Source organism: Acomys russatus, chromosome 7 (assembly GCF_903995435.1).
Source record: "Acomys russatus chromosome 7, mAcoRus1.1, whole genome shotgun sequence".
In the NCBI taxonomy this organism is placed as follows: Eukaryota; Metazoa; Chordata; class Mammalia; order Rodentia; family Muridae; genus Acomys; species Acomys russatus.
Genome location: NC_067143.1, coordinates 10,817,232 through 10,829,923, shown reverse-complemented (window position 1 = coordinate 10,829,923; position 12,692 = coordinate 10,817,232). Strand labels below are relative to the sequence as shown.

The 12,692-nt window shown below is 41.0% G+C and overlaps 1 protein-coding gene across 3 annotated transcripts in view; it reads right to left on the bottom strand.

Moving 5' to 3' along the window:
- Gas2 (growth arrest specific 2) overlaps positions 1-12,692 on the bottom strand; it is a 130,807-nt gene that overhangs the window by 79,586 nt on the left and 38,529 nt on the right. The window lies entirely within an intron of this gene.

Below are 12,692 nucleotides of genomic sequence, written 5' to 3'. Positions count from 1 at the left end.
CATTCGGTACACATAAACTCACTCAGGCACAGATACGTAAATAATCAATAAAACAAAAATAACACCAATTTTTAAAAGGATGGAAATATACTCTCTAAGATAAAAATCATAAAAAATTTAAAGAAAAAATTATTTTTGCCATTGCATCTTTCTTAGAACTCAACACCTTGTTCTTCAACATTGATTTAATACAGAAGCAACAGAAAACATCAGGCTGGAATTCTAAATGGACCCTCCACCTCCACTCTAAGGTAAATTTTACATGATAGAGATCTGGCACTTGATGAAAGTTCTATTGTGTCCATCATGCTGTGATATCACAAAAATACTCAGTGAGAAAAACAAACAAACAAACAAACAAACAAAAAAACCCAAAGTTTTCTGACAGCATAGGCTTGCCATACCTTTCCGCCTTTGAAATTGTGAGGATAATTGCTTAGTGGATCCACCACACTCCAGTGTAAGGTCCCACAGCCAGAAGCATGAGGACAACACAAACTGAAATCCATGAGGTATTAAATTAAAAAAAAAAAAATCACAAAGTTGGATGGTAAGGAGGTAGGGGTAGATCTGTGAGGAGCAAAGGAGAGGGGTTGGGATGATTATCACCAAAACACATGTTAGGAAAATTCCCAAAGAATTAATAAAAACATTAAAAATTAGAGTTAAATATATGCATGGACCATTTTAGTTACTTGGAACAATCTCTCTTATTACATAAAGTAATGGAGATAAAGATCATATCTAGTTTCAAACTTCAGGCTTAAAAGAAGACCTTGGGCAATAAAAGAGTATTAATGAGTTAGAAACATGTCTGCTGAAAACTCTGCCCAGAATTTACAAACACTCATTTATAACTACTAATTATTTACTAATAAGGGAGCAACCAAGATGGCATCAGTAGTTGACATAGGAAATTAAATAGTTGAATGGATGCACAACAAAATACCAATCCGGGATTAGCAGAAATAAGCTATCAAGTCATGGAGAAGTACCAAGATAAATGTAAAGTCTTCCACTAAGTAGGAATGACAATTATAAGCGTGGAAAAGAAACAAGCTAATTGACCCAGCTACATAGCAATCTGTAACAGACAAGGCAAGGAAGACAATAGAAAGGTCTGGAAGGATGGAGAGATGGCTCAGTGGTTAATGCTTGCTGAAGAAACGTGAGGACACCAGGTAGCTCACAACTGTCTAACTCCAGCCCCAGGTAGCCAAGGACACACACACACACACACACACACAGCAATAATAATAAGAGAAAAATATTTTTATATAGTTTGGCAATGAGTACATTCTTTAAATTTTTGTTCATTTGATTTGTAGCCGCGGCTGTCCTGAAACTCACTTTGTAGACCAGGAAAAAAGCATTGGACTCATAGATATCTGCCTGTCTCTGCCTCCCAAGTGTTGAAAGTAAAGACATACATTGCCAGACCCTGCTCTTTCAATTTATAAATGCAGTGTCTTACATGGGACTCTGAATGCAAGTGCTCTCTGTAAATCCTTCTGTTGTACTCACTGCTTATGGATGAATCAAAAGACGAGCTTCTTTAAAATGTTAGAAGTGTAACTCTGAGCTTTAACATCCAGTTCATGGAGGGAGCTATTTTTAAAAAAACTCAGTAGACATTTAATCTAATTCAGCTCAATGTACCCTTACCAAACCAGAGCTCTGTGATCGCTGTAACTCCCTGGTGGGGAATAAAAGAAGAGCAGACATGACCAAGGTTCCCTTCTAGTCTCTTCACTCTTGCTGAGGAGTCAAGACTCAGATCACATCAGGAGAGTTACAGCGGAAGTGCAAACCATGGTTTAAATTCAGTTCTCTGGTGACTTTACAGCTCCATGCCTAACGGGGAAGAAGCTGAAGGAGCATCAGCAGAGGACAACTTCCTGAGCATCAGCTCAATGAGTGACCTCCAGATTGACCAAGAGGTCAGCAAATCCCAGAAAGGGAGACATCTGACAGCCTTGGGCAAGTTGGGCATCAGGAATGAGGACAAGACATGATACAACTAGAAAAGCTGATCAGAAACACCAAAGGGTTTAATGGCAAGCTAGCATTTATGAAAGTGTATTCTTAGCCAAGGTCACAAGCTCCTGAGGGTTCTGCAGAAGCCAAGGAAAATAGATTAAAAAAAAAAATGGGAGTGATTAGATCTGAGAGGCTGTGAAGAGGATGGTGACTCTGGGAGGGGGAGGCTCACCCAGTGTTCAAGAAGGCAGCCCTTTTTATTCCTGTAACTTACTGTATCCCTAGAGAATGGTAGCCCCAGTAAGGTTATGAGTTTAGAGGAATATCAAAAAAATGTGGATATTTTAATGTGAAACCCTTTGCTTTTGAACAATCAGGGATGTGGGCAGACATGTGAGGTTTCCCGTTCACAACGTCTGTCCAAAAGGAAGAACAATAGAGGGGTTTATGATTTCAAACTCAGAAGCATCCCCAGTATAAGTGAGTTTTAGAAGATATAGTATCATTATTCTCAAGAACATACTGAACTATAAAGAAGAAGTAATAGATAACCTAGAAAAGTACAACCATTCTTTTGTTCCCCACTACCTTTGTCTGGGAAGTGTGCATGCCATGGGTAGAGTATCAAGACTGTCACAGCCACAAAGGGAAAAGGTATACATTTTCGATATCAGGAATGACAGCTCCCCAGATTCTCAATAAAACAAGTAATCACTAATTATGATGAACAAAACAAATGATTGAAAGTTGTTAAAAGTGTTTTCAAGAATATACATCCATTTTCTGTCATTTTTCCAAAATGAGAGAATTAACTTAAAGGATGGGGCATAAAATTCCCTTAAAATAGATATGGAGTCACTTACTTCTCACAAATGCTTTGTGTGCTCTAAGATGCTCTAATCATTTATAAATATTGGAAACCAATTTTGAGCTCACAGAGAGTAACCCTATGGCTCAGTAAAAGTTTCTTCTCAGCCACTATTGTAAGATACTTGAAACAGCCACATCCTCACAAGTTGGCAGCTCTTCGGTGGCTGTGCTCTGGCAGCACAGTGTCCATTGGTGAGGTTAGTAGGCTCTCAAATGCTCTGAACATAGTCTGGGTTGGCCCACATTGCTCCTCAGTGTTCTAACTCCAATGCATGGCAGAATATATTGGTGGCATACCACATGTGTCCATCAATCAACTAGATGGGGCCAAGAACAGATGCTTAGTCTATTTAACCTGTTTATAAATCTAGGGTCCGTCATTTGTGTATGGATTAAATGAGAAAGCGTGAAGGGGTACTACTGTGTTTCCCACATCAAAGCTTATTTTCAACGACGATATTTGTTTCTGGTACGTGTCTACAGTCAAGACATTTACAAAATCTAAAGGTCTAAGCACTAGTAATATGGTCAAATCTGTAATCACTACAATATGCTAACCCATATACAAGAAATATTAAAGATTAAAACAAGTGCTTTCTGCTTAGAACTTGCTTCTTCTTTCTGTCTTTTTCTACTGTGTGTGTGTGTGTGTGTGTGTGTGTGTGTGTGTGTGTGTGTCTGTGTGTTTTATTAATCTCTGGTTTCTACCCTAATCAGAAAGGGGCTTTCAAAGGGCAAATTTGATTGTTTCTTACACTTAAAATTGTCAGTGACTGCCTAGTACACAGGGTACAAAACCAAACCTTTCCAGATAAAAGGTTTCTACAGTATCCAGGAGCCTGGCCCCTCCCACTGGGAGAAGGCTTCTCCACTGTCTTGTCTCCCATCTCTCTTGCAGTCCTGTAAGAGATGTCCATCTCCATCCCTGTGTTCTCTGCTCCCTGCCCCTCACTGCAGGCTGCTTTCCTGATGCCCTTCCTTCTGCTGTCTAGTCTTGCTCAGCTAAATGCTCATTGCAGGCCAAGTGTCACTCACAGTGTAACTCTGCTTGTTTACTTTCAGTTGGGGTAACCCCACCTAGTACCTACAGTTTTTTGTTTGTTTTGTTTTGTTTGCAGTCCAGTGACTTTCTCTCCAGACTGTGAGTTTTGAGAGGAATGGGATAGATTTAGAGTGGTTCTGAATTTTATCCCAGTTCCTGCATAAAACCTGTTAAACAGAACTTATGAGATGTACTTGCAGCCAAATTGCATGTGTGTACATCCACACAAAGAGAGAGACACATATATACACAGCACACACGATAAAAATCAATCCAAGTGGGCTAGAGAGAATGGCTCAGAGGTTAAGAGCACTGGCTGCTCTTCTAGAAGTCCTGAGTTCAATTCCCAGCAACCACATGGTGGCTCACAACCATCTAGAATGTGATCTGGTGCCCTCTTCTGGCATGCACACAGAATACTGTATCCATAATAAATGAATAAATAAATAAATCCAAACTGTTTTGACTATTTCTTTATTTTTATTGTATTTGTTGATAATAAGTCATCACCTAGCTCATAGAACTGACACTCTACTCTTAATGTCTCAGGCATTAAATGTAAAATGTTCCTCTGTTCCTTTCTTGGGTGGATTGGGTCTCTCCATTCCACCATCAGATTAGCCTTCTGAAGGGGAATGCTGCATTTACCAGCCTCAAATACAATCCTAAGGCTCAAGCTTTGCCAGATTCTCCAGGTAATGTGAAAAAAACCAACCAACCAAACAAACAAACAAACAAAAGCAAAGCATAAAACAAAGAAAAAGAAGTACACTCACCACACCAACAGTAAAATTCAATAACAGAAAAAACCTCCTTTAATCATTAGCTTGCACATTTGTTCCTTCAGTAAACAAAGCGATGATGTGATGGGAGCCATAGGCTGCATCTTGGGGCATCCGGGAGGGTTTATTGACACAGGCTTGTTACTCTGTGAACCATCCCAGGTCTTAGACTTCACCCACCCTTCCAATTGCAAACCTGATGCCTTTACTCATTTGTTTCCCCAAGACCAAACCACTGATCTAATCTTTTATTTATTTATTTTAGACAGGATTTCTCTGTGTAACCCTGGCTAGGATTACAGATGTGTGCCACAGTGCAAAGCTGCACTAATTTTTGATGTCCACATTATACAACTCATTTCCAGACTGTTGCACAACCTCCCGCTCTCAGCTTCATGCAGAAGCCCCCTACCTTCCCGTTCCTCTGTCAAAACCTTAGGAATAGTGGCTGCTATTTCTTACCTGGCCTGGACAATCCCACTTCACCTCCTCCTCTCAGTTCATTCTCCACACACCCAACATCACTTATAACAAGATTTCATTACACTTGTATTGAAAATGCCTCAATAGCACAAAAGTCTCAGCTCCTGTCTCAACTTTCAATGCTCCACTTACACATGCAGACACTCTCCTCACTGCCTCTAAGTCATCGTGGCCCTCCACATGGTTCTTGACTGGAACACTGTTCTCTCAGCTTGCCTAATTCCTCTGCACACTTCAGAATAATCTAACATATATCTTCTTCAAGACTACACTGGGTAGTCTTTAAGACACTTGCATTTTCCAACAATTTTTATGAGTTGAGATTCACTGTTTAATGATTAGCTTATTTTTCTTCTTCCTTCTAGACTACAAAAGCAAGATCATGTTGACATCCATACCTTTCCCAATATCATCAAACATACAGTGCACATATGTTCAATAATTTGCTGAGTGTCACAATATACCAATCACAAGCAGTCTATCTGTCCCTATTTTGCATTGACAAGTACATTTCATATATTCATATTTTATTCACTTAATTAAGCAAGAAGTTCCCTAAAAGTATTAAGTGATGATTTACTATTTCCGTGTATCAATATTTTATATATAATTATCAGCTTCTTCTCAGCTACAAAGCATCTTGGAAAGTACTGTGTGGTAGGTTCACCAGTCAGGGAAGACCTAGTCCAGAAGATAGTTTGGAGAGTCAGGAGGAAGTCTCATTTATCTGAGCGGTGCAACCTGAGGAAGTTAGGAGATCCATTGCAAAAGCTTTCCAATGACTTCATAGGAATTGTAGCAAAGGAAAGTAGGGTAGGTCACAGGAAGTATGGCGGGATGGGCCGCTGTGTCCCGCAGCATGGTGGGCTCCAGGGTTAGAAAAGAATTTAGCTTGTCTCTAAGCACTGACGGCTCTGCTAGAGAATTATCATCAAAGAAGTGATGTGGGCTGACTTCAGGTTTAAGTAACCTGATGGTCAGATCAGCATCTGACAGAACAACCAGCTCAGAAAAGTTTACTTTATTTTATCAGAGCAAAAGGGACTAAGTGTGAGGAGAGGAAACTTTGACTTCCAGGCTTCAGACGGGGTTAAAATGGCAACCATGAGAACGTAGAACAACACAAAAATTGCTTCCCAATTGCAATTTACTATTAATGAAGTTACTCAACACACACACACACACACACACACACACACACACACACACACACACACGCATGTGTGCATACAATACACACATGCAAACACACTTATGTATATATGCTTATTCATGCTCATTTATGTACAAACTCATGCATATGCACACACACATGCCTGCTCTCCATACACATATGCATACATACACATATATATGTAGGCTTGCACATATATACACTCATAGATGCATGTTCACACACACTAAGGCACATATATGGACACACCCACACATACACTTTCTGCACACATATGCACACATACATGCATCCATGTACAGATTCACATATGCACACATTCTCGTGCATCCATGTACACACACTAATGCATGTGTATTCACACTCACGCACACTCATGGGCAGGTACACACTTATGCATATGTACAGACACATACACACACACACACACACACACACAGACAAACATGAAGAATATGCTTTCCCAGAAAGCTTAGGGCTTTTGAGTTTCAGATTTTCTTAGACTTTAGAATATTTTCATAAATGTGAAAGGTTATTATATATTGAGAGGACCTGAGTTAAAAGACGCTCATCTATATTTCATATTACCTCATACATATAGTCTTATATGATGCAATTTTAGTTGTTATCTTCAGGGCTTCTGCTTCAGGGCTCATGGCAGGTCACATGAGCTCACATGTGAGATCTTTTTTTGCTATGACATCATAACAGGGTGGAATACTCAAGTTTCATATTGAAGTAGCACAACCTATAAGTTGACATACATACACATACATATGTACTTATATACACATACACACATATATACACATATGCATATATACACACATAAATATACACTCACAAGTACACAAATGTATACACACATATACATATATGCCCACATATACATAAAGGTGTAAATACACACATACATAACATATGTACACATATATATCTATACAAACACACATATTTCATACACATTCACATATACACACAAATACATATATATGCAAACATATGTACACACACATATGTATATATGCTACACACACATATATATACAAACACACACACACACACACACACACACACACAAGTATTTGCATACTCACTTTTTCTTTTTTTGGTTTTTCCAAGACAGGGTTTCTCTCTATAGCCTTGGCTGTCCTAGACTCACTTTGTTGACCAGACTGGCCTTGAACTCACAGCGATCCACCTGCCTCTGCTTCCCAAGTGCTGGGATTAAAGGCGTGTGCCACCATGCCCGGCAAGTTTTTTTGTTTTTGTTCCTTTTCTGTACATTGGTATTTTGCTTGGATTTCTGAAGGATTGCATCCACTGAAACTGGGGTTACAGATACTTGTGAGGAGCCATGCGGATGCTGGGAATCAAACTCGAGTTCTCTGGTTGTCTGCTAGAATAAGCGATGTTCATAACCACTGAGCCATCTCCACAGCCTGCATACTTACTTATGATATGGGTAAAATGCAAAAACTTACCATTCCTCCTTTAAATGTCCAACTGTTCTCATTTACTGTGTAAACCCCTGCCTGGGGTTTACATTTTTGATAGCCCTCCCCACGAGCTGGAATCATGGACATACTCCCAGCATGCACTAGGAGGACCCTGACTTTGAGATGAGTAAAAATGCCTTTATTTTAGTAAGCACTAATCAAAGTTTACCAGTGTCAAAAGAAAACAAAGGTTACTGCCTTCCTGTCAAGTGAAGATGAAGGGTTTGTTTGAACTACAAAGAGAGGAGGAACCTGGGCATATTCCTCACTGCTCAGCTTTAAGACTTTACAGACTACTTCAGCTACTGTCAGAGTAAGGTCTTAGACGCAGGCTTGCTTGCTTCTGTTCAGACTTGTGTTTGTTTTTACTGTTGTGAACATGGTTTCCACTCCTAGACTATTTCAATAAAGTTGGTTTAGCTTGTGTTGTTTGTGACATTATGTTCTACTTCATGAATTTAAAAGCAGCATCTCCAGAGGATCTCGGTGCCCCGCCCACTGCCCACAGAAGTGTGACTCAGGGCAGGGTGACTCTGGGAGGAGGACTTGAGCATCCCTCTCAAGACAGGGTCAAAGCACACACGGAGACTTCCTGCAGTCAGTCCCAGAGAGACTCTTCTTCCTCCACACCTGGAGAATTTTATTCTTTATGAGCAGTCATGACCAAGCCAGATTTCTTGATTTTCCCCTACTTTGGCTTCAATGTATCACTCTATTATTTACTTTTAATACGGGACAATGATTGCAATACATCCAACAGACAGGCAGGCCGTGCAGTGTGAAATTAGACATGACCAGTGAAATAATGCCAGCAGAAAACACATCCCAGACAGCTTCATGCATGAGATAGAATGCATATCCAAACTGCTGACTGAAACAAAGGAAGCATTCATGCAACAGCCCCAGAGAACTCGGGAAAGAGCTGGAAGCTCTGCGCACTGTAAATTACCTCATCTGTGATGTAACAGAGTACTTTCTCTGGACCACACACACAGAAATAGCATGAGCACTACTCACATTTTAAATTACCCCGAAATCCTCAGGCAGTTGTAAATGAAGAAATACCTCTTTTCCTTAATTTTCAGCTCCTTATAAAAAGGGTGTCATTTAAAAAATCCGAGTGTTCCTCTTTTTACAAAATAGCTTGCAAAGTAACTATTGATTTGTTCAAATGCCTTGAATTTCTCCATTTAGAAACAGCTCGTTTTCAAACAATTAATTTCTCGTTTTTCCATATGGGGAGAGTTATTTTTCTTGACACCATATTCTACATTCTCCTGCCTTGAAAGCAATGACTGAAATTAGTGCTATCAGATATCATGGAAACATTCAATTCTCTTGCCAACGGGCCTGAATGTGGTTAAGGCAGGAAGTGAGTCTGATGGGGAGGAGATGATGTCATTGTGGAAAAATCCAGTAGATTTATATCCTGCTAAGGAGCAAACACTGCTAATGCTGGGAAGTCACACAGATGAAGTGTGTGCCCGTGTGTCTGTGCTTGTATATTTGTGTCTGTGTGTCTCTGTGTGGGGGTGGGGTAGGGGGGGTGCTTGGATAGGCTTGTGGGTCTGTCGGCTTACACTTGCATACATGTGCATGTGTGTGCTTGTGTGTATGTCTGTGTGCATGCAGTTGTGAGGATGTGTGTGGTCGGTGAGATCCACTCAAAGTGAAATAATACCCAATGGACACTACTCTAGGTTAACATGCTCCCTAAATTCAGTCACATAGTAAAACGTCCTGTTCCTCATATTTATAACTCTGCCTACAGTGAGCTAACTTTTCTCTGATTTGGTGAGCTTTGTTACAGTGTACACGGAGTGTCCTAAGAGTTGGCTGTGAGGGTTCTCAGAGCACCTGCATTTCTAACCACCAAGCATATGCACAGAAACCTCCTCACCAAAGATGTGACCCTCACCCACGCCCATTGTGTGGACCACAGCTATACAATATTTACAGCTGGAGGTATGATGAATTGATAAAGTTGGTAAAATGAGGACCTGACTACGCTACATTTTTTATCGCCTTGTTGGCTACCATTAGGCAATAAAGTCACACATCCTCACAGGGTCGACAGCAGCCGTCACACACCGAACTGAGTACTGGGATTCTCAGACTCTGTCCTTCAGTTTCCCACAAACTGCTCTTACCTTGGTTGTTAAATGGTACTTGGGTAGTTGGCTAATTAGGAATCCTGAGAAGATACAACGTTCTCATATCCCTGCCTCACTCATTATTTTGTAGGGCAATAAGGATCACTTACGGAAAAGATTTATATGTGTACATAATCTGGTCTCTATGGTTCCTTCAGCAGCTGAAAGCAAATCTGTAATTACTGTAATAATGCCTCACTTCAGGTCAGAAGTGTATTCTAAGGAGCTATCAGGTGAGCCGCTGGCAGTCACTTTCTGCTAATTCGTAGAGCTGCACACAGCACTAGCTGCCATCCACCACCAGATTATCATTGCATGGAGCTGGAAAAGAAGTAACCTGAAGTCTTCAAAATGAATGGATCCTGTCCATTCTATCCCCATCTTCACCTTAGGACAAACTGTGACTTCTTCTAGTTGCACTTGGCTAGTTCAGACGCATACAGTACACACAGCAGCCCCTTGGATCCCCTTGACATCATGCAGTCTTCAGCCATCTCCTTTACTTAGAATGTTCAAGCCTGCAAAGTGCCTCAAGAGAGCAAAGGAGCTTGCTTCCATTTGATGACCTGAGTTCAACCCCCAACACCCACCTAATTTTTAGAAGGTGACCTTCACCCTCTACATATATGTCACACACACACACACACACACACACACACACACACACACACACACTTCTTTTAAGCAGGGAAAGGTTATGTTGAAGATGTAGCTCAGGGGCAGATCACATACCTGGTACGTAAGAGGTCCTAGGTTCAATTACAAGCACCTCAAAAATAAGTTAATTATTAAAATATAATATGGTGTGCAGGGTATGGTGGCACACACCTTTAATCCCAGCATTCAGGGAGGCAGAGGCTAGCAGATCTCTATGAGTTTGAGGCCAGCCTGGTCTATAAAGTGAGTCCCAGACAGCCAAGGCTACACAGAGAAACCCTGTCTTAAAAACACAAACAAACAAAAGACAACAAAAAAGTATATTATGGTAAATACTAGAATCATCACAAGGCACACAAAATCCACATCACGTTCCTATTTTAAAAATAATCTAATGATAGAAAAATCTTTCAGTTTCACAACTCATTATAGGCAAATATAACCTTTGAAATTTACAAAATTTCTGTTGTAAAACTTGGAGAAACAAAGTCAAGTTTCCCACTCACACGTGAACCATCAGAAGCCGAAGCATTTTGCACAGAACAGCTGTACTGTGAGGAAGGAGCTCGGAGTGTAACATGACTTGTTTTGAATACTTGCTCCTGAACTTTGCTTACGGGCATGCCCAAGCCTTAGGCACTGCAACAGGACACCATCACCCACAAAGTTAAAAATAAATTCATGAAAGAAATTCATAATATTTAGGTAAGACATTTATGATTTTGTGTTAGGTCATATTTACAGCTGTCCTGTGGGGTACAAGTGAAGCCCAGGCTGAACATGCCTGGACACTGGACTACAGGTCCTGTCCTAACATTTCTGTTATGGGGCAGGACAGAGACAAGAAGAAGTGGAGCTCAGTGTCGACCAGCAAGTGGGTGCTAGGAGGCATGCTCACTGCTGTCACTCATTTGACCCTTGTGAGAAGAGGGTATTCATTCTCCTGGGCTATCCTAGGACTGTGGCTGTGTCCTTACACATCTCAGATAGCCACAGATCTAAGAACCTACATTTTGGCCAGAGCTCACAAGCTCACAGGTGTCAAAACACTATAGGCAATCTAGAAATGGATTGTTTTTGTCTCATAGCAAGACTCAGATATTCCTAGCAAGCTAGTTTTATACCCTCAATATACATCTAAAATTTGTAGCACCACATGTCGTTTTTCTGTGAATGAGATTGGGACACTGATGCTCCGAAAAGAGCAAACATTGGATACAAAATCAGAAGAATGAACTGTGACTGGGCAACAAGCCACTCCGAGAGCACTGCCCTCCTGAGAGTGGCCTGTGGTGGGTTCCATGAACACTCAACAGGCTAGTTAATGCCCATCAGAACTGAGGCTGGAACACACGCAATGACATTAGTTGGTGTTATCACGGGTAAAGTAAGTCAAAAGCTGGAAGACTTAAAGTGGCAGTCAGGGTGCAGTGCACGTCTTGTCTCACCTGGGTGTGGGTTTGAGGTCACTCAGTGGGACTCATCAAAGGTCTATTTTACAGTAAAATTTGCACCAGCCACTTTTCTTGTGCTGTGAGCAGGTGTGTGTCAAGGAACAGGGGAGGGAGAGGTGCACTTCTGGCTCACAGCTTAAGCAGAGATACAGTGTATCATGGCATGGGGTCGGGGAGGCATAGCAGCCTGCTCTGTGTGTAAGTGATATATCTACACAGTCAGAAGAGAGGGAACAGAAAGTGAGTCCAGGCTATGAACCTCACAACCAGCCCCTAGTGACACACTTCCTCCAGTGAAGCTCCACTTCCTAAAGATTGCACCACCTCCTGAAAAAGCACTACCTGCTGAGGAGAAGAGCGCAAACACATGATCCTCTAGAGGACATTTTACACTAAACCACAGTAGATGTGAAGAACTGCATGGTAAGGGAGGGACAGAGCTTTGATTGAAATAATTTCCTTCAATTTTAATACAGTTGCAGAGTCTCCGATTGGGAGACTGCATGGAGGTGCCTAACTATCAGGATATCACTGACAGAGGAGAAACACACCAGTCAACTTTGTTAAAAAGCCTGGGTGACTGGAAACCTAAATATGC